Source organism: Corylus avellana, chromosome 4 (genome assembly GCF_965113065.1).
Source record: "Corylus avellana chromosome 4, dhCorAvel1.hap1.2, whole genome shotgun sequence".
Lineage (NCBI taxonomy): Eukaryota > Viridiplantae > Streptophyta > Magnoliopsida > Fagales > Betulaceae > Corylus > Corylus avellana.
The window spans coordinates 6245509-6270211 of NC_142493.1; the positions used below are offsets into that span (position 1 = coordinate 6245509).

General features: G+C 33.0%; 1 pseudogene; it reads right to left on the bottom strand.

Moving 5' to 3' along the window:
* Positions 1-17675: 17675 nt before the first annotated feature.
* LOC132177937 (MADS-box transcription factor 23-like) lies at positions 17676-23751 on the bottom strand (annotated as a pseudogene).
* Positions 23752-24703: the final 952 nt, after the last annotated feature.

A 24703-nucleotide genomic window follows, 5' to 3' on the forward strand; every position in this document is an offset into this window, starting at 1 on the left:
GAGAAACAAAAAATCAAAGTTTTTCCCTGTTTTTTCCATAAAGAAAATTTGAAAGTGGTATGCCCCTCCCTGCAGAGACAATTTAGATTGTTAATTGATTGTAATAAGTTTTCTTTCTAATGTAATTGTTGTGATCATTTCAAATGTTAATTTTGCAATTAGACCCTTCTACTTCGCAATGATAGAGGCTGGATGAGCTTTCCAAGAAGCTTTGCTTGAAGTTTTTTTAGATTTTTTCATAAATTGAAAAATATATGGGGATAATATGAGTGAGATGCATGAGAAACCATCTTTCTCTCACACTCTTCATATGTCTTAATTGAAAGTTTGGACCAATCCCCCTTATATGGTTGGAAAGTGTCTGTCTAGCAATAGAGAGATTAGAAGGAGAAAATAAAGTTTCCATTAATATTATGAAGGAGCAAGATGTTCTCTTTCTATGGTGATTTTATGTTATGGTGGGTGTATTACATTAATTGGTTGTATTGTGTTGTGTTTTAGGTCTTGGGTTTTGTTCCCTTTTTCCCCTCTAAAGGATCGGGGTTAATCCTCCTTGTATAGGAGAGTGAACCTCTCATCCACTAATGAAAAATCCTTGTATAGGAGGGTGAACCTCTCATCCACTAATGGAAAAAGAAAATGATCAGGGAAAATAGTGATGTGTCACCACCTTTTAATCTTGGGCAGAGGGAAATTATATGGGTAGGCGATATATATATAGAAGACTTTTGCTTAAAAAAAGACACCCTTATTTGGGTTTCTCAGGTATGGGTTTTGTTCTCTAAATATGCAAGTTAATAAGAAAAAATATTTAGACTTCCAAGGAGTTTGGTGGAAATTAAAAACCTGAGCAGGTGACTTGTTAAGGCTCAATAAACTAAGTTGAAGTCTAACCATTCAACTCGCTATATATCACCTTTGCAGAAATTTCCTATGATCCATTTCTTGTGCCAAGCACACAATGTGTGGCCATTGTCTAACGACTGAGGTGTTGGACCACATCCCTGCCTTGCAAACCACAACTTTTTAATATTCTCTTATTAGACAACTCATGAGGTTGATTAATGGTTGAATAAATGTTAGTTGAGTGCTTAAATAAGCTATGAGACTAAGTGGACTCTTGCAAGAAATCTTAGTCTTTAATTATGATACGCATGTGATTTGCGCATGTTGTCATGTTTGTATCTGCGTTGGTATAATTTTGACTTCTTCAAGTGAGAAGATTTGATGCATGACTGTTCATCGGTAATGAAAAGGCTTCTAGGGGTGGCCCATTACCGTATGGTTGTTGATTAAAGAATGCTTCGACCTTTTGAGGTTGTTGGATTAGCATGTGTGGAGAAGATAAATTATATATATATATGGGTTGAAGGTCGACTTTAAACCCGCACCCCTTGTGGTCCATGAGGTCAAGAACATATTGAAAAATATTTGGTTTTCATCTTTTACCTATCTCTTATCCGATCCATTTCTGTATAAGAGATGGACAAATCTGTCACTGAATTTGTGGACCCATATGTAAGTCCCACATATTCAATGGTGAATTTGTAAAAGAAATGGGTAAGATATGATGTGTAATACTTCTCTAACATATGATATGGGCAATGAACCCAATAAAATACGAGGAAAAATGATAGAATTCATTATATTTTTAATCATCACGAATGAATGAATCAACCATGCATTGAATTTTTGTGGAGTGCATGAGTCCACAAATCTAATGGTTAATATATTGAATTTGTAGGGTGAGATGAGAAAAATATTTACGTGAATCTTTCCTCAAATGTGAGGATTGTTGATAGAAATCTTATGGGCTCTTCGAAACTTTGGCCTAAAATCACGATTGAATTTGAGTTGGCCTCTAAGATTGTGCCGAGTAGGTTGAGAGCAAATAATAATAAAAAAAAAAATCACCCCTCAACCCTTCTTTAGCCATAAATGATGTCGTTATTTCAACATATATGGAAAACAAATTGGGCATAGTTTGATTGCCCTAGGGTTTGGAATTCTCAGGTGAGGGATTAACATTTATGCAGTCTTTTGCTAATCTATCTGATACATATATAGTACAATCACAGTTAAGTTGTTTGTCATATAGTCATCTTGCAAAGATAAGTACCATATATATATAGTTAAATTTCTTAAGTAACTTTTTGGGGGATCAGCACAATCAAACTCACACAAATATAGTGTTGAATTTGCATGTGATGGACAGAACACAGAGAGAGAGAGAGAGAGAGAGAGAGAGGTGACAGAATCTTGCCTTAGAAAATAGGATTTAATGTATTAGAGAACAAACCAGAAATTAATTTTAGTGCCTTGGCTTAGAATCAATGCAGTTACAAATTATTCGACACATGACAACTATTTGTTCAAGATCTATATATTATATATATGTATTTTTTTTTTTTTTGTAATTATTCAAGATATTTTCCAGAACGTCTATCAAAGAATAATGGATGTGAAAAGAAATAAAAGTAATTTGATAACCTTCGAGTATCAAATTAGTGGTTAGATCAGATGAATAAAAAAATAAGTCAGAGAAATTAAGAGAGATATGCTGTAGAATTGTACCAAGAGAGGAATCTTCAAGAGATATGCTATATTGTAGCATCAGACACCCCTTCCCTTTGTATGGCATAGAAATTAAAAATATTGTACCATCTTAAGCCTTTAACCTCAAAATATGGAATTTTAAAAGGTGTTTTAATTAACAATTACCAAAACCCAGTACGCACATTAGAAAAAAAACGGAACTTTTTCAGTAGGTCTATAAAATCTAATTTTTTTTTTTTTTTTTTTTTCTTTCGATGAGCCATGAAATCTGAATTCAAAACAGCCCTATAACGTCATAGTCTTTAGGTCATGTTTGGTGAATAAATAAAATTCCCTTTTTTGGCCTATGACTTATAAATGAAAAAAGGCTTTTTCTCCACCACTTGCAATGGCTCAGGCGTGCCTATAGCTAGTGTTTTTTCTATTAGAATTTTGTCAGCTATGGCGGATGTCTGCCAATCATCAACCATGGATATCACACCGAATCTTTCGTGTCACGCTGCAATATTTTCTTGCCAAGAAAATGAAAGAAAACCCAATTTATATTATTTAAATTTAAGCATCCATATAATATGTACGTCAAATTAAGGAGTGATGTTGGAGTTCGAAATTTGAATTATTAATTACTCAATAATTTTTTTTTTTTATTAATTGTATTTGTAGGCTCTAGAGTCTTCGGATGATCTTCCACAGAAAGCTAACAGCTTTTATCATGGTGACCCGACTAGTCTCCGCATTTCAGATGCAAATTAAAAGGCTGGAATATTAATACTAAAGAATTCCCTTCACATGCCTAAACTTTTCTATTGCTTTTTCTTTTCTATTATAAGTATTCAACACTTATTAAAATGAATTTCAGGATGCCAAATTTTATTATTTTTTTTGGATTTTTGATTATAGGATATACTGGTATCATATATTTATAAATGCTAATTAGTAAGATAGACACTTTAATTTATAGTATTCTAATGAAACGATAATGTAACATGCTGAGACACCATACTTGACCAAAAAGTTTAAGTTGATGGGTTCAGCTCTATTATGCTATATAAACTATTTACACTTGTTACATTTTTCAAATATAAGACTTAACTTTAAACACTCACACATATACTCATAAACAATCTCTCTTTCACGTTTCCACATTTGTGGGTTATGTGGACTTTATCGGTGCATTCATACGTGCCCACTGTCCCCACTCCAACAACATCACTACACACACTCTCTCTCTCTCTCGATCGAAGAAAAGTCTTATCAATCTTGTAGGTCATCCATAACATCACTTGTGTAGACTACGCGAGCTTGAACCGTGCTATAAAAACAATCTTTGTAATTGTTGGAGTTTAGTGGCATAATATTATACTATCTTTGGATCAACAAAGGATCATTGTTCATGCCCGTACCTTGCACCTTTGTCCTTACATACTCCAAGACATTATTCAATCCAAAAGCTTAATCTCATAGGTTTGGACCCAACTATGCTATATTAATCACTCATACTTATGACATCTTTTCAATGTGGGATTCAAACATTTCTACACTCACATGTGTACACTCAACAAGGTAGATTCCCCTGCAAAAATGTGATGAATTCTTTGTGTATATTATCTTGCTCGATATGAAAATTTTCCTCACATGGGTGCTAGAATCTATGTATATATATATATATAATTTTTTTTTGGAAGTGACACGTGTCACAATATGATTGTTGTTAATGGACATATTAACGGATTTTATCAACTTTTTTAACGGAATGGACCATTTCTTTTTCTTACTGTAGGGAGTTTTTAGTTACTTTTAAAATCCCAAAGAACTATTTGTTAAAACCCCATACTACATGATGAACCAATTTAGCATTTCTCCCTTGAAATAATTACACAAAGTTTCGCCTTTGAAAATTTGATTTCAATTTTCTCATAATCTACCCTTCCAATGATTACAAAGTTTTGGCTACATGCATGTTTCTGGCCGGGCTCATAACCTATAACATACTCAAATTTTGTGTCCTCAATCAATCATTTGAGACCCGAAAATGCACACAAATAACTCATTTCATCAAACAGACATGCATTCACAACCAACCAAAACAGCCTTTCTAGATTAAATCTGTTCGGATTTAGTGTTTATTAATAATGTTGTTGACATCATTCACTTAATGCAGTGGGCAGCCTAAACATTAATACTCCATAGGGTATATATTCTAGCTAATTTCGTGGCAATTAGAATTGAAAGGTTAGGCTTATATGAAATGTTATTTCCTAACAATTATATGGATATACATACACCTTTATCCTCTCATTATGAAACCTTGAGGTATCTTGGCTAATTCCAAAACTCAATTTGTGGGGCACATTCGGATTTATATGTTATAATGTCAAATTTAATGATAGTATGTGTCTACAAATTAAGTATTTCTTATATTTAGTTTAGAAAACAACTTGACCTAAGCCACATACTTCAGTTTGTAGTGGATCCACTTAGATATTGTCCAAAGGTACGTACTGTTACTACTATTGGCGGTGATCGAGCAATCTCAAAGAAATTTTTATGAGATAGGCTGGGCGCACGTACTAGGACATTGGTTCAACTCTCCGCAATTGAGAACTATTCACACAAATTTGATTAGTATTAATTGTCTTGAGAATTACTAATGTCTTGGTGGGGTCATGGATTAGGCTATGACTCAATTAGTCTTGAGGGAACACCTGCAATTCTTGCCGTCTAGGCCCGTTCTGAATGCAGAGTTTTTAGCGATCAGATACTACTATGATCATGCCCAAATAAAGTAGTCAAAGTTAGTCATCCCGTCCTACCATTTTTGCTTAAGGGTACTTTTAAGATGTAAATTTTATTATCATTATCATTATCATTATTATTATTATTATTATTATTAATTTGCATGCCATAAATTATTTCTCTAGACTTATAGGATGCTAACACCTCTTATCATATCGACTAAACTAGTGTCTCTCCACATTCCACATGTCTAAAGCAGGAATATTTACAAAGATATTGTCCAAATGCTCAAGATTCCATTGTTTCATTAATCGAGTTAAATTTATTTTTTTAAAAATGAGCCTTTAGTTGAATAATCATATTTATTGGTTTAACTTACATAGAATATTCATATTCTTGTTTTCAAACCTCGGTCCTTAAAATATAATGAAAAATAATATTTAGTGGACTCATACGACTGTCATACAATTATGATAATGTGACCGTAAAAATCTAACATTAATTTTATTTTTATAAGCCCTTATTTATCTAAAAGTTAATTTTTATTTCTATATCATCATAATTATATAACAATCGTATGAGAATACTAAATAGCATTACTTAAAACGTAATAACGGATTTTTTAATTGAATTATTGAAGGAAAGTGATGGGTGTGTTAGGGCCTACTTTTTTTAGGTCCACCGACACAAGTGCTACACAAGACCAATGAAATAGTCCCCACAAGGATACAGTCAACAAATGAAAGTTGACGCTGAACCGACATACATTATTATTAAATGATTATTGTTGCACGGCCATAAGGCCATTAGAGGACCTCAACCCTGCTAAATGGTACCAAAAATGCTTAAGGATTGCTATTGCACGACCTTAAGCCCGTTGGAAGATTATAATCCAGCTCTATTAGTTTTTAGGTTGGCTAATTAAGTGTTCCAAAGCGTAATTTCTTCTCAGCATAATGTTTAGTGGGCGTTTGATTGAATGTCCGAATGGATGCAATCAATAGTGAAACCCGAGAGCTTTGTTCTCTGGGTGTTCGGATGGCCGTTCGAACGGTAGTTGACCTAGTGAATCCAAGGAGCTTTATTTGCAAGGTCGTTGGCTGAGCGTTCAGACAAGAGGTGTCAGAGAAGAAGTTTAATCTAGCCGCATCCGAATGTTGCCGCATTAGGTATTTTTTTTTTCTTTAAACTTCAGCTTGGATTTCTATAAAACCCTAGTTCCGTTCGAACGAGACCGTCTACTGTCTGAACGCTACTGTTGATTTTCCTTAGTAGGGTTTTCCAACTTCAGCTTGGATTTCTGTATAACCCTATATGCGTTCAAATGAGACCTTCAGATGTCCGAACGCTACCTCGATTTTTCCATATTAGGGTTACCTTTTTCAATTAGAAAACTTAATTCTCAGTTGCCTATATATAGGACTCTATAGAGCACGATTTTTCCAGGCAACTGAGAGGCAAAATTTCATATTGTACTAAGAACTTAAGAGAGGAATATCAGTATTCAAATCGAGCTTCATTGCTATTTTCTCTTACGGTACTATAGCTGTGTTTGAGAAGCCAATTTGTTCATCAATGACAGTGTTTGAGAAGCCAATTTATTCATCAATGATAAGAAGTCTATTTGAGAATCCGATAAAGGAGAATCTCTTCAAGAAAATTGTTGAACTAGGAGACAAGTGAGAAGATTGTTGATCTTACAAAGCCTAGGAGTTGCAAAGGGACGTTGTAAGTGGCTTTGTGTCAGTAACATGGTTTTTCTTTTAATGATTTCTTTGGTTAATTTGGCTGCTCCAAAGAAGTTTTACTTTTAGAGAGTTTTCTAAAAGATTTTCTCTTTGTCACCAAAATATATGTGCCTCTGTGATTTACTGTTTTATATATTTTGATAATTGATTGTTGCATGCTTCTTATTTTTGTTTCCGCATTAATTTTTGTTAAACACCTATTCACTCTCTCTCTTGGTGTATTTTGGAGTTTAGTTTATACTTTTAAGCTCGATGATACCAACAAAAGCCTTCGACCTAGCGAAAGTGCTGTTGAAGGACTATGATGCAGCTGATGTATTACTGCTGCAAGTCTGCAACTTAGCTGATGAAGCACCACTGGAGTTGATTTATGGCTCACATTATATCCCACTGGGAAATTAAATAGAGTACGATCATGTACCCTAAGTCGTATTTCATCGGACAATTAATGAAAGCAATATCATGTTATAACGCCCCCGCTTAATATAAGCCAAATAGTGAAAAATATCTGAATTTTTCAAGTAGCACTACTATTCATGCAATATACATATATAATAGAAATTGTAAAGTATAAAATCTTTCTTTTCTTTTTTCTTTTTGAAACCACAAACCTACCTCAAATCATAATGTTTAAACAGCATCTAAAAGAACAATAAATCATATACATAAAGGACATTGTCATTAAAAATTTATATTATTTACATGAAGATAGCTTATTTCTCAAAAACGGCCACAAGCAGTAAACCAAGACACTAAAACTGACTATAGTAAGTTAGCCCTTCCAAAAAAATTTATATTTTTTGCTTTTCCGTTCTCCAGGAAGTTGGAAGTTTTTTATTTTGTTTCTGTGTGTGTGTTTTTTTTAAGGAGGTTTCTCTTCATTGATATAACAATAAAATTGGACAAAATGTTGTATACAATGCCAAAGATACAATTTGAAATCTTCACAACCCAAACATTATCTATGACAAACACAATAGTCTCTCAAGCTATTACAAGATAATATCTATGAAATGCTACCATCCCAGTCAATTTCAAATCTACAGTAACTTCCGACTAATCATGTCTCTATCCGCTACCAGATCATTGATTTCTTAACTTTTTAATTTTCGTTGCTAGTACTTTATCAAATGCAATCTCCTTCACTACCTCTACTATTGTGACAATTCTTTTTTATGCATGATAACTAGATTGTTGTTGAGCAGATCTAGAGAGAAGACATTCTTATTTAAAAACAACGAAAATACAATAACAATAGAAAAACAACAAAAACCCCAATACACCCTCTTGCGTTCCACGCGCTACCGCCAAACAGTCACGCACCGCTAGAAAGCACCCCAAGGACCATTAACACGTACACGTGCCACGGTCAATCTATGGTGGAGCCGGGGAATGGAAAGCTGAAGGAGAGAGTTGTACGTAACTCCGTCCCCTAACTCTGCTATGCTTTCTATGCGCTTCTCTCTCTCTCTCAGGTTTGACCGATCTAGAGGAATACAATAAACGATTTGGAAGTTGGAAGTTTCAATGCAGCATCATGCACACTATATTAATTGTTGAGATAGTTATTAACCCTAGTAGCAACTTGATTCAAGAGCTTGCTAAGAAAGAGAAATGATCAGTAGTGATAGACCACGAGGTGGCGGGTGTGGCGGTCGTGCTACCTCCAATGCCTAAGTGAAAATTTGATTATGATAAGAGTAACAAATAATAAATAGTGAATAATAATAATAAATGAGAATAGTAAAAGTAAGAGTAGAGAGTACGTATCTATGCCATGGGTGGCTCCTCCTTTTATAGAGGCTGTAGGTAGGTGGATTCTAGTGAAACTCCCACTTGACTCCCTTGATTTGTGGGAGTGTTTGAAATTGTAGATTATCCCTTGAGATAGCATCAGTGATTCATGTGGATAGGATTTTAGGTACCCAGACTCTTTTTGGGAAATACTCAGTTGGTTATTCTATGATTTGGGTTATAACTCCCAGATTGAGTTGTTTAGATGAGTGATCATATCCTTGATGATTGGGGCACGTGGTTGTACTGCACATTCAATTGTAGATTGGATACAATTGAGTGATTGTATTTGGACTTTGTGAGCTTTGAGTTTTAGAGCCCAATTGTCTGGGTGGCCTCCCCTTCAAAGTGGGCCTTTTGGTTTGGGCTTTAGGATATATTTGGTATCAACATTAATTATATATGGTCGTCTAGAAATTTATTCTTATTTTATAATTGCTATATTTCTTGTATTGTTGCTTGTATGTAAACTAAATGAAGAAAGTCGATGGAGTACGTTACGTACTGAGGAGTACACTTCCCAGTGGAGGTATATTTGTTTTCTATTTTTTACTCTTTCTAAATATTCCCCTCTAATTGTCTCCACCGGTCCCCAGTCCCACAGTCGCTCTCTCCATGAACCCAGCTGCCAGCTGCCTCTGTTGTCTTTCTTTCTTTCTTTTTAATTTTTAATTTTTATTATTTTTATTGCACTATTCATATAAATAAAGACTTCGAAAATTATTAAAAAAAACAAAAAGATAAAAAAGGTTTAAGATGCAGATGCCAAATTAATCAAGCTTTAATTAATTAATGGACGTTATCCTCTCATTTTCTCTTGTATGCAGTTGGGCACCACATTTTTAAAATTTTTTTTTTTTTTTATGAATCGTTGGGCACCACTTCCACACTAGTTTTGTTGTTTATTGGAGTTTCACATTGTTTGTCACATGCAACGCTAGCTACTGCGGATTTTTCATAATAGGGTTTTCAACCTTCAGCTTGGATTTTTGTATAATCCTAGATGTGTTCGAATCAGGCCTTCAGACGTCTGAATACTGTCTCAGTTTTTCCATATTAGGGTTACCTTTTTCAGCTAGGAAACCTAATTCTCAGTTGCCTATATATATGACGTTATAGAGCACGATTTTTCCAGGTAATTGAGAGGTAAAATTTCATATTGTACTAAGAGAGGAATATCAGTATTCAGAGCTTTAGAGCTATTTTCTCTTAGAGAGTTGCTGTGTTTGAGAAGCCAATTTGTTCAACAACGATAAAAAGTATATCGGAGGATCTGATAAAGGAGAATCACTTCAAGAAGATTGTCGAACTAGAAGACAAGCGAGAAGATTGTTGATCTTACAAAGCCTAAGAGTTGCAAAGGGACGTTGTAAGAGTGTCTTTGTGTCTATAACATGGTTTGTCTTTTAATGATTTGTTGGGTTAATTTGGCTGCCCTGTAGAATTTTTATTTTTAGAGAGCTTTTTAAAGGTTTCTTCTTTTTTACCAAAATATTTGTGACACTGTAATTTACTGCTTTACATATTTTGATGAATTGATTGTTGCATGCTACTTATTTTTAATTAAGAATTAATTTTTGTTAGACACCTATTCACCTCTCCCTAGGTATATTTTGAAGTTTAGTTTATATTTTCAAGCTCGATGATACCAACAAAGGCCTTCGACCTAGCAAATGTGCTATTGTTGAAGGATTATGATGCAGTTGATGTATTACTGCTGAAAGCCTGCAACTTAGCTGATGAAGCACCATTGGAGTTGATTTATGGCTCACATTATATCCCACTGGGAAATTAAATAAAGTATGATCATGTACCCTAAGTCGTATTTCATTGGACAACTAATGAAAGCAATGTCATGTTATAATGCTCCGGCTTAATATTGTTAAGAATATTATGTTAGCGTTATTTACTTGTTATTTACTTTCTTAAGTATTATTAGTCTACTAGGTTTACCTTTCCTTAGTCTATTAAGTTACTTGTCTCTCTATAAATTGAGGCCTTTGTATGCATTATCAACACAATCATAATAGAAGAGATGTAGTCCTATATGCTTCCGCTTTCTCTCTTCTCTCTCTCTTTCTTCCGCTTCTAATATATTATCCAATATATTTAACATGGTATCAGAGCCACTTTTCTATGGCCTCCAATAAACGTCTTTGATGTTTTTCAGCGCTCCCTTCGGTGACCTCCCTTTTCCGTTTGTCCGTGTGCCGCCAAGCAATCATTCGCTCAAAATCTTTTCCACGCCTTCATCGTAGCCTCATCTGGAAAAATTAATCCTAGATTCTAGCTTGTGAGGCACAGATCTATAGATTTGTGGAAGATTCGCTGCCATCGGCCCTCCAGGAACACCTCTGCCACGTCAGCACTTTCAACCCGATCCAAAACAGTCGACCCTGTCCACTAGGTTAGACCCAGACCTAGATCCACAGATTTGGCAATCTGATCTGTCAACTCGACTAAGCGGGTCGACCCGATCCAGTGGGTTAGACTCGGGTTAGACTCAGATCCACAGATCTAGCAATCCGATCCGTCAACTCGACCAAGCAGATCCATCTAAGGCATCTCCAACCCGATCCAAAACCGGGTTGATGGGGGATATTGAAGTATTTGAGAAATCACTCGGATCCAAGATTTTCAACCCAACGGGTTAGAACCAGGTTTTGCCCCCGCTAGCCTCCGTGCACCGCTTCCGGCCACCTTCAGCGACTTTTTCGGCGAATTCATTTTTCTTTCCCTTTTCTTTTACTCAAACTCAAGTTTACACATTGAGTTTGAGAAGGGATGTTAAGAATATTATGTTAGGGTTATTTACTTGTTATTTACTTTCTTAGGTATTATTAGTCTACTAGGTTTACCTTTCCTTAGTCTACTAGATTTACATTTCCTTAATTAGTCTAGTAGGTTACTTGCCTCTTTATAAATTGAGGCATTTGTATTCATTATCAACACAATCATAATAGAAGAGATGTAGTCCTATATGCTTCTGCTCTCTCTCTTCTCTCTCTCTTTCTTCCGCTTCTAATATATTATCCAATATATTTAACAAATATAGTGAAAAATATCTGAATTTTTCAAGTATATATGAAATCTTTCTTTTTCGTTTTTTTTTTTTTTTTTTTTTTTTTTTTTTCTTTTTGAAACCACAAACCTATCTCAAATCACAATGTACAAGAGCATCGAAAAGAGCTTTAAATTATATATATAAAGGACATTATCATTAAAAAATTTATATTATTTACATCAAGATAGCTTATTTCTCAAAAAAAGGGCCACAAGCGGTAAACCAAGACACTAAAACTGACAATAGTAAGTCAGCCCATCCAAAAAGAGTAATGCTCTCCTGTCGACCTCATGAACAGAAGTTTGGACACGCGTATGTGTTTAACTCTTTTGCTAGTTTAATTAAATACTTCATATAGAACCTTCACTAGCTCTAAAAAAAATCCAAGCTTTTGTTTTTCTTTAGTTGTTTACGGATTTTGCGGTCCAAGTTTGATTTGTTCTTTTCTTGGATTTTATAAAATATATTTTTGAAATTTTTTTAGTGATTTAGATTAACGAAAAAAATGGATTTGTGATGAGATCTCATAGAAAAATCTGCAGGGTTTAGCAGTGGAGGCAATTAGTATTTTATTTTCATTCATATTTAATTTTATTTTCTCATTTTTCTTATAGAACTCTTGAAATTAAATCTAAACTCCTTAAAAAACAATATCATAGCATGTAATTTTTTCTTTGGCACCTAATTAAGCCTACTTTTTTGCTTTTCCGTTCTCTGGGAAGTTGAAATTTTTTTTAATTTATTTTTTTAATTTTTTATTAACGAGTTATCTCTTCATTAAATAACAATCAAATATGACAAAATGTTCCGTACAATACCCAAAATACAATTTGGAATCTTCACAATCCAAACATTATATATAACAAACACAATAGTCTCTTGGCCAATTACAAGACAATATTTATAAAATGCCCCTGCCTCAATTAACTTCAGATCTACAACAAATTTCGATGAATCACGTCTCTATTGATTGCCAGGTCATTAATTTCCTAGTGTTTTCATCTCTGCTACTAGTACTTTATCAAAATACAATCTCCTTCGCTACCTCTACTATCATGACAATTCTTTTTCATACCTGATAATTCATTCGTCATATGTTGATGGTTTGCTCCTAGAAAGGAACCATAAAAAAACAAAAGATCGATTGGAAATTAATTCCATTATTCTCAAGGATTCGTGAAAACAAAACCTTAAAAAAAAGACTAAAACTTCATCTCATAAATTGTTGTTAAAAGCAGATCTAGAGAGAAGACTTTCTTATTTAAAAATAACAAAAACCCAATACACCTTCATGCGTTCCAAGCGTTACGGTGGATCAGTAACACACCGCTAGAAAGCACTCTGAGAACCATTAACACGCATGCCGCTGAAAAAGAAAAGCAGAAAGAGAAGAGAAAAGGAGGTGGCCGGGGAGTAGGGAGTCCTAACTCCCTCCCCCACTCTGCTTAATTTGTTTTCTTTGCACTGATGTCTCTTTAAGTTTTAACCGATCTAGAGGAATACAATAAACGATTTGGAAGTTGGAAGTTGGAAGTTTCAATGCAGCATCATGCACACTATATTAATTATGGTAGTCTAGAAATTTAATTTATTCGTATTTTATTATTGCTATATTTCTTGTATTATTGCTTGTATATAAACTAAACAAGGAAAGTCGATGGGGTACGGTACGTACTGAGGAGTATACTTCCCAGTGGAGGTATATATGTTTTCTATTTTTTACTCTTTCTAAATATTCCCCTCTCATTGTCTCCACCGGTCCCCACAGTCGCTCTCTCCATGAATCCAGCTTCCTGCCTCTGTTGTCTGTCTTTCTTTCTTTTGCATTTTTGTTACTTTTATTGCACTATTTATATAAATATAGACTTCGAAAATTAAAAAAAAAAAAAAAGAAAAAAGAAAAAAGAAAAAAAAAAAGGTTTAATTAAGATGCACATGCCAAAGTGTTTACTATTTAGCTAGCTTGAAATGGTAGTAGGAACAACAAATTCTGGAGATAGAGCAGCTCTAATTAATCAAGCTTTTAGGTTAATTAATGGAAATTATCCTCTCATTTTCTCTTGTATGCAGTTGGGCACCACTTCCACTCTAATTTTGTAGTTTATTGGAGTTTCACATTGTTTGTCACATGCATGTAACGCCCCGAGCTAGGGGATAATATAATTATCTTGTGGAGCGTTACAGACAGGGTAGTTAGTTATACATTACCTATTCATATAAAGTGTGGACCACAAAAGAAAAGGAGAAGATATAGTAGCTCTAATTATGTCGAGATAAATACTTATAAAATGAACATAATTTTTAATTACATAATGCTTTTAGCCTAATCGGACACTTGGAGCCCTAAACTAGGGAATCTTCAATGCTTTGTCCAGTAATTGTTAAACCTTGTTTCTTTAGGATAATATGAACATATTAAAGTTTCCAATTGTTTCTTTCATGAGACTTAGTTATATATATATGCATGTCATCTCTTCTTTAGATATAAAGAGAGTGGACCACAAAAAAGTTTGGTGCTAGAATCTTGTAAAGATGAATGCTTATACAGTAATATATTAATATATTAGATCAGAACTTTACCCTCAACTAATAAAATCCTATAAAATCAATTTAGTTATATAAATTAAGATGAATGCTTATAAAAATGAGATATTAGGTGATTCATTTAACCTCATACTAAAGAATCGATAAATGGACCTAAAAAAATAGATCATTACAAGATAATATTAATGCTTATAAAATGAGTTCTATATATATATATGTTATATGATATAATAAGGTATTTATTGTTGAGTTTATTTCCTTTTTTTGTTTTTTATTTTTAATTTACTCTATAGTAGTGGAAAATTTATATATCATGTATCTCCCTTGCATATAAGTGAATATAGCCGCTACTAATGTTTTCTGAGTAATGTTATATATATACCATGTCAATATCCTATCACGCATATATGCACTATCCGACTACCAATTTACAATTAGTTTATTTTTTTATTTTTTTATTTTTATTTTTATTTTTTAATGATATTTTAGTTTTATTAAATAAAGTTGTTTCTTTGCATCAGAAACATTGGGCATATTTTTACATGTATGCATCTTTTGATCAATTATTATTTATCATATGAGATTTCATACGTACGAGAATAATCAAAGGATTAATTAAATTGGGTATCCAAAGGTAAGAAATAATGAATTTACGTGACTGTTATTTTAGAGGAAACTTCACTTACTAAATACCCACCATGATGTACTTCATTGCTCGTGGAGTACTTAAGCTCATAACCATGCATGGGCAACTCATGCAACTATTCATGGACTGTTTTATGGAAGACCAACAAGCCATGCATGAATGGAGTTGTGGAGATTTTAGCATTAATTATAACCATAAAGTTGGGTTCATTTACTATGAGATGGATTATCCTAGCATGATAGAGGCACCCAACACATGTTTTTGCTTGCCGTACAGATTAGTTTTTGTTAATGTCTTTTTATTTTTTTACTTTTATTTTTATTTGTTCTCATTGAGTAGGTTTACTGATGTTCAGTACTGTTGCATAATTTTTCATTCCTACATACCTAAATGTAGTTGAATATGGCCTTAATTAGTCAAATATTCCCTACTATGTTGGAGGCTAGCTAGGGTAGATATTAATCTTACCAAGGAAAACGATAATTACTAATTATCTTGAAAAATGCTCAAGTAGTCCCTAAGCCTAAGGTTTCACATATTATCATGTTAGATTTTCTCTCTTCTTCAATTAACTTTTCACCTTCATCAATCTTCAATTTCTGCTTACTATCTAGTCAAAACAATATTCCTAATTTTGCTAGCTAGGTGTTAGTAAGTGAGACAAGTATGTTGTAGACCTAAGGAGGAGAGATGTTTCAAGCATGGGCTAATGTGGCGTGTAAATATTTTAAAATTTGGGCTAATGTGTCAATGACATGGCAGTCTTGGTGTGCGCAACGTATGTCTAAGTTTTCTGGCTAGTTGGTCTTGACAAGTGTCTTCATTAATTTTACATGACTAGGTGTAATGATCACATATTCACATGTCATTTAGCGCCGTTAAAAATGAATAAGAAAGCAACATAGAAAGTTATTGAGGAATGCTATACTTACTTCTATTTCTTTACACATCTTTCTACATCCATATATAAGTGGTTTTTGTAGAGTCATAAATCAGCCCATTAAATGCCCGGCAATCCTCAGGCTCAGTCTAAGCATGGAAAGGTCCAAGCCCAGTAAGGTTCTAGGTAACCAGGCCAGAAACCCTAACTTCTGAGACCTACAGATTCGAGACCTACAGATCCGAGACCTACAGATCCGAGACACATGACATCCGAGACTCTTTAAGCCGAGACCGTTAAGTCCGAGACTAACTTAGGACACACAAGTCTCAGCAACAAGGATAACTCAGATATCTTAGGATATACAGCTGTTAATAGATAAACGATCTTATCTATACAAATAATCTTTATTGAATTTTAATCCAATGATAGTTTTAAAAGCTACATATGGATGTAGAAAAATTGTGTAAAAAAAATGGGAGTAAGTGTAGTATTCCTCAATAACTCTCTATGTTCCCTTCTTGTTAATTTTTGACGGTGCTAAATGACATGTGATAATTACAGCAAGTCATGTAAAATTAAATAAAGACACTTGACAAGACCAACTACCCAAGAAACTTAGACATATGGCACGCCAGACTGCCACGTCATTGACACATTAGCGCAAATTTTAAAATCTTTACACACCAGCATGAACATACACACACACACACAAAAAAAAAAAAAAAAAAAAAAAAAAAAAGAACTTTGACCTAGCCCATGCTTGAAACATCTCTCCTTAAGTCTACCACACACTTCTCTCACTTACTAACACCTAGAAAAATTAGGATTGTTTTGACTAAGTCTGATAGTAAGCAGAAATTGAAGATTGAAGGTGAAAAGTATTCAAGAAGAGAGAAAATCTAACAAAAGAAGAGAAAATCTAGCCGCCCCAAAGAAAACATAGAATCACTCTAAGAATACTGAAATTCTTATTCCACTTGGAATGAAGAATTAAGCGCACAAATTTGTGCATAAAATCAAAATGTGGATAAAAATATAGATTCCGCCAAAAATATGGTGAAATTCGAATATACAATGCTTACCAAAACAAGAAAATAAATATTTTCAAAAATGAAAAAAAATGAACTTATTAATTGTATCATTTTTGGTATTTTTCTAACATGTTATCTAGCTAGCTAGTTGGGTGTATGTTAGACAAGTGTAAGGCTATGACTTATGCTTAATTGAGAGATATAAAGGTATAAAATTAATTGGACAAGTCAAAAAATTAATTAGAATAGACTAATGTTCAGCCCCTTTTCGTTATCCCTTGTTTTGCAAAAACTCAAATCTGTCCCAAAAATATTTCAATCTTTGGTAAAAGTTTCAATCTTTTCTTCATAAAGCAAAGATTGGTTGAATATTCTAATTATTTCTACAGCCAACAAGCAGTTGGGACATATAATGCTTTATTGTGCAAATTAACATAGAAAGGATCACATTAGACTTTCTTTTTTCTTTTTCTTTTTTTTTTCTTTTTTTTTTCTTTTTTTTTTTTTTTTTTTAATTTTCTTCATAAAACATTCCATACCAAATCCGAATGTCATTCGGCTGAATGTAGTTGAAATATAAGAATTTATTTCTAGAAGCTTAGTTCTCCACTGGGGCAAGTTGTTGATGGGATAATGATGGAATTGTAGTATGTTGCAATGGTTGACCATGGCTTCATTGTTGCAATTGTAGTCTGTTGCAGAGGTTCATGAGATATTAATAGGATTAGTATAAATAGGATGCATCAATACACAATAAAGTTGTATGGTATATAAGAAGTTTGACAAAGATACCCCAATTTTGGTGCTTTTGCTTGTGCTTCATTGTTTTGAGGCTGAGGTTGGCTTAGCTGGAGTTGGATGGCTGCATGAATATCATATCCATTGCTGATAGTGTGTAGAGGATGTGAACTTATTCTTGCTTCATTTTCTTCTCTTTCTTCGTAAGCCTGAGAGCCAAAGCTTATGTTCAGGTTTAGCCATTACAAAAACCCTATTTTTCTCCAATTGGAAGATGATTACAATGGATTTATGCATGACTGCTTAATTAAGTTTTTAAAGCATTCTCAGCAGTTTCCTTGTCATTTTCCTTACATTTAAGGATTCAAACTAGTTTTTGCTTCCCTATATCAAAATACGTCCCAATAGCTTCCCATAATTATTTCCTATATCATTAAAATATTTGTTTTTTTTTAATTATATTATATATATGAGAGGAGAGATGATAGAGAATGGTGAGACATGACTCATGAGAGAAGAGAGGAGATAGGAGAGAGAATTTTTTTTTTTTTTTAATAATCATAAGGATTGCAATAGTAGAACCCAAAATATTGGATTCCACTGTAGTAATCCTAATGTTTAGGGTTCATTTAGGGACTCTGCCGTGGGACTTTTTTTCGATTTTTTGGACATATTTTCTAAACTTATGGAACAGACTCCCTTATAGGGAGTCTGCTAGGAATACTCTTATATGAACATATAAAAACACACACACACACAAAAAAAAAAAAAAAAAAAAAAAGAGGAAGATTTAACAATGGAATGGTTATTTTTTTTCTTCTTAACTTATACATAATTAGTTTCTTTCAAATACCTTCTTTTGCAACTCTGCCTTTTCTTTACGAAAGAGGTCTACCTTCTTATGCAGTTCAAGGTTTTCTTGATGGGCATAGTTTCCCTGCAATGAAGTTCATGAAAGTTAAGTGATGAACGTGGAATTAGTCCCAAAAGAAAATATGGAGAAATTGAGCCAATCCTCTAGCCATACCTTCTGGTTTAGTTCTTTTATTTCTTCAGTGAAAATTTGTTCCTACAAGAGAAAATGGAAAAGTGTAAGGTTTAATGCGTGTGTTGTACACATATAGGTGGGATCTCAAATACAATTGGATGGAAATTTGACCAAGTGCCAGGAGTTCAAACCTTTCTCATGCGGATACCCTTCAAACTCATTTCCAATATGTTTTCAAAATTTTGTAGATCTTTGAGACTCAAGCCAGAAAGATCTTGGCCCATTAGGTGTCTGTGCATATCACACGAAATTTTATTATGTTCAATTCTAATTAATTATGAAATATGAGTTGCAACTAAACTACAAAATAGAGGTAATTATTTCATTTCAACATCCTTTATTCCCTATAATAATTATTCATTTTTCTAATGGAATACTCATTTTGTAGACCAAACGAGGCCTTAAATTATTCTACCTGTTGTATTCTTGCACCTACTGCAGTTGTTGTCTCAAGCTTGCTGCCTCCGTTTGCCAAAACTAGCAAGTATAAAGGATAACAGAAAAAAGGTTAGAACTATGCATGTACTGCTAAAGGTAAAAATGAGTAAATCAAGAATTTTCAAGTCCCAATGGATAAGGGAAAATGACCAACTCTCCTGCTAGGTCACAACCTACATCTAGCTTTGTTCCTCTGACACTTTTAAGGCATTGATGGTCAATTGGAACACTTGTTTTAAACTTAGATCCGAAACAATCATTTGGGAATTATTTTTCTAGGAATACCTAAAAAAATGTTTTAGCCAAGTCATTGCCTGAGCACAATAGCCCAAATTTATTAGTGATAAATTAGTCAAATTGATTGCTCTCACTAGCCTCAGTAGAGGCAAACATCAAGTCATCTACAAGAAGTTTTGGCTAAAAAAACTAACGTTGGTCATGATACTGTAAGTGTTGTTTTTTTTTTTTTTTTTCGTACTTAGGAATGATTTAATCGATTCTATCATTCATCCTTAGCATACAGGGTTGTATCTCATATTTACAATGAGTTCATATTTTTTGAGTTTGGTTTTTGTTTTATTTTATTTTAATTTTTTAGTAATCATTCTTTTAGGTGTTTTTCATTTTGGTCTGATTATTCTCAGTTTAAAAAAAAAAAGAAAAAAAAAAAAAAAAAAAAAAAAAAAGTAAAGTTTGAATCTATTTAACTATAATGAATTTATTGCACATATATAGCAAATGTATGGGGTTTATTTTCTTATATCCTTCGTTTGCTAGATAAGTGTTTAGAGCATGCGCAACACATTAATTAATTCATTGCTCAAACTTTGTGAGAATTCACATTTTTTTGGATTAAAAATGTAATTGCTTCTGGAATGTCTACCTTGACTTCTGAAGCAGGATCCATCAGCTGATGGTGTTGCTCTTTTAACTTGTTATATCTTTCAATAACAGATTTCATGCTGATAATACACGTACGTAGCCTCATTAACTTAGCACAGGAAATATAACAGCAATCTAAAGAACATATTAGCAATCGAAAGCTTACAATTAAATGTAAAATAGGAAAAGGAAATAATCTGAAAAACAGAAATATAATTGTACATATTAATCAAGCATCAAAATAACTTCTATTTTAAGTTAATTCTAAAAGGAAAAAGTATCATTCTGGTATTTGAACAAAGATGTTAATTTCAGGTCTTCTTCATTCTGGTAGGCATAAATAACACGTCCTGTCTTGTAAAAATGGTATAGTTATGAAAAGCAATTGCTTTTAAGAAACAATAATGAATGCTTTTTACTTTCTTTCTTTATAGTAGGCTCTTACATCACATGTGGCAATTAATGAGAAAACACAATAAATATTTCAATTCTTTGGGTTTTTACATGCACATATAATAACTTAGCAAAAAAGTTAATTTCGTTTTCCTCTTATTGTGAACAACCTTACAATAAGCACATATATATAATACTCTGTGTCCTACAAAAATAGTCCACTTATCAAAAGCACAAGTTTTAAGAAGAAAAAAAAACTGTTCACTAGCTTGCCTTATTGTAGGGTTTCAATTTTATCCTTAATTTGTCTCCTTTTTTTTTTTTTTTGGTCACTTGAAGGTGGAAGAGTAGGTACTATTTTTTATCACTACATGACCGTTTATAGTTAATGCAATAATAAAACGTAATTTTAGGAAAATAAATAAAAGGCATTTGATTTTTTGAGCATAAACATTATTCTGGGATATCTAAAATAGGATATGTATTAATGAACTATTTTAAATTCTCTGTGACAGAGAAAGTATGGTGCATTTTATTTTTTCACCACCATCACTATTATAAATTTGCATGCCTTTCATTGTATTATATATGAAAGATTACCTTTTTTCTTCTTCTTTTTTTTTTTTTTTATAGGGATGAAATTGTATTTCTCATTTAAAATGAATTAGAACAAGAAGAAGATTTGGATGTGCGAAATGGGATAAACTGACACCGGACGGAAAGAAAATAATAGAAAATAAAGATAGATTTCATGTTGGATAGAGTCTCACTTGATGATGCAGGAGGAATTTTAAAAAATTGTTATTTTAATTATGTATGTGTGTTTTAGATTTTATTTTTCAATAAGGATTGGGTTTTTCCTTTTCTATTAGGATTTGTTTTCCTTTTTCTATTAGGATTTGTTTTCATTTTCCTTGTTAATTTAGGAGGTGCCTAACATATATAAAGGCATCTAGTCTTTGTTGTTTTTCAATTCAGTTTATACTATCAATTAAATTTAAGTCTTTCAAAGTTATTTCTCTGTTTGCTTATTTAGAGCACTTAGGAATTTTCTCTTCCCTATTTGTTATTTTCTTTCTTCATGAGTTCCATATTCTATCTTCAATTCTTAGTTTCTGCTGCTATTATACGCTGTTAGAATAATCCTAGTTCTGCCCGGCGTCACCTGACAACAATGGACTTTGGTAAGAGTCTCACCACCAAAGAAAAGAATACTTTCACCTCAAAAAGAGAATTGAAGTCTCATCTCTAGCAAGAGAATCTCATTCAAAAAATATAAATTTTCATTTTTTTTCTCTAAACTGTTACAAAATAATACTTAAATAGACTGACAAAAACCAAAACACTAACTTGACTGACTTTGGGCCAAGCCTATTATTGAATTACAAAATTAACTGAAAATATAAAATAAATACTAATAACCTAATTAAAATTGATAACCTAAATAAAGACCGATTATTTATTTTCTTCTTGCATCACAACCTATATATAGTTTTACTTATAGTCAGGAACTGATTTGATCAAAGATAAAGCAAAGGTATCATGGGAGGCATCCGACAAGGTCAGAAAATCTAGTTCGTATACAGAGCAAACTCCATCTTATGCCTATTGGAGAGGTGGATTAGCGTGTGTTGAATATCTGAAAGAAGGGTCTTTATAGTTGTGCAAAAACTTGGGAAGAACTCCATGTGAAGCTCTCAAAAGTCCCTTGGTGGAAGCTTATATGGTTTCCCATGGCCATTCCAAAGCAAGCCTCTGTTTCTTGGTTGGATTTAAGGGATTCTCTGTCAACAGAGGTGAAGATGTTAAAATGGGATTATAAAGGTGATGGTGCTTGTTCTTTTTGTCGAAGTTGTACTGAAGATCATAGAGGCTATCTCTTCTTTCAATGTGGTTTCAGTAAGCGAATCTGCAAAGAACTCTTAAGATTGTGTGCAGTATATGATATATACACAGATTGGGAAGATATTCTTTAATGAGGTGTGAGGCAGTTTAAGAGTAGCTCAATGAAATTAAGCTACTCTCTGTAGATTAAGCTGGATTGCTGCAATATATCACCTTTGGCAACAAAGAAATGATATAAGCCATGGCAACAAAATCAGATTTGAAGAACATGTTGTTCTGTAGATTAAATGGGAAAAAAATAAAAATTAAGTATCGCTGTATATTAGATCCAAAAGGGTTTTTTGTTTTTTTTTTTTGATGAATGAGTAACTTTGTATAAATCAACCGAGCTTTCAAAGGAAATATACTTCAGCAAGTGAAGACAACTCCTAAGCAAATACAAATCGAAAAGGATTTTTTTTCTTGACCTAGCTACGAATTGAATATGGCGGTTGACAAATGCCCTACGTTTTTCCAAAACAAAGAGTACGGGACATATATATGTTCTTGCACATTCTTCAAAACAAAGAGTACATGTAAAATCATTCAAGTAGCTAGGAAAGCTTTGTTTAATTATTTTCACCAAATATAAGAAGTCAATAATATTTTATATCACTATACATAATGTAACCTAGCTATGCCCTATTTACAATATGAACCTGAGTATAACCGAGTAAAAAATGCATTCTTTTGGAAAAGAGAGAGAGAGAATACCTAGAGCTAGCAAAATCATAGATCCTGCCGGTGCTGGAGAAGACAATAAGTCCAACTTCTGCATCACAAAGGATGGAGAGCTCCCGGGCCTTCTTGAGCAACCCATTTCTTCGCTTGGAGAAAGTCACTTGCCTGCTTGTCGAGTTGTCAATCCTCTTGATCACAATCTTTCCTCTCCCCATCTTCTCTTTGATTCTTTTCTTGATCCTGCTCTCTTTCTGCTAGATCCACAAATTAACACATTTTCTCATCTCTTATTTGCTTAAACAAACATGTCAAAAGAAAAGCAAATGGAAAATAGACCTCAAAATAGAACAACAATAGGAATGTCAATAGCAACAAAACAGTGCAACTAAAATTAGAAGAACATTAAATGAGGAAATGGGATCAATCAGCACAAGATAAAACCAAAAATACATGTAGAAAATGGCAATTAATGCAAGGGGATATATAGACTATAGAGCTAATTACTTGTTTGAGAACCAGAAGAAGCTCTTTCTGTTTTGAGAGATGTTTTTCTGGGATGCAAGTTTTATGATTTGTAAGGAAATGGAAACCTAAACGCATCTTATTTAAGGTAACAATAAAAAAAGAAAAAAACCAAGTGGTCCTGTTTATGCATACCAATTCCCAACCACTTGGTGGGTGTCATGACTGAAGCCACTCTTTGGGGAGCGAAATGAACATCTACTGCCTAATTAATTTCTGTCGTTATAATTAATCTTCCTTCTTTATTTTATTTTGCTTTTTGAACATCTACTGACCACTCTTTGTGGTCCAAGTACTGAAAGAAAGGCCAGAATTTCAATAAAAATTTGAAGTGGCAAACTTTAATAATTTGTTCTCAATTCAGCTTGGGCTTGTTTGATTGAACAAGATAAATTTGAGTTCAATTATTAATTTATGTTCAATTTGATTGTTCTCAACCTATACCCTATATCCTAGCATAGGCTAGCTAGGATTTATTTAAAGAATGATTTTTACTTTTTTGAAGAAAAAAAAAAAAAGGAGTTTAAAAAATTTATAAAATAGGCGACCACTTAATTAGGTAAATAAAGCAAGAGCAAATTTTTTAAATAATTAGATTCGTATAACCTGTATTAATTTATATATTAAAAAAGTTATTTATGAACGATTCGTTTGATGACACGAATGGAGATGCATCCTAAATTAAAAATTCACAAAACTAGAGATAGGTTTTAGTTTTACTCGATCCACGCAACAAATTTTCATTTTGAAACCAAGTTATCCGAGAACACTACATGTAAATGTAAATACTATAGTAGTCTCTTACAAACCATTTATTCTTTTTGCAATATATTCTAGCATTCAAGAAAATATCCTCCAAATTGTATAACTAAAACCCCTAGCTTGGATGGATGGTTTACGCTGATCCACACTTGGAACTTTATGTCAAAACATATACAAAGCACCAAAGTAGCTTCTTTTGTATATCAAAACACGTAATTCTCATGGAACTTTCTGTCCAAACATTGTGGTAAAGTTCTACTTTCATTTGTTTTCTTGCAGATAAAAATGGTTTATTATATCAACTCATATATATCATGGATTCTAAAATGTTAGTATTTTTGTTGGCTTAATTT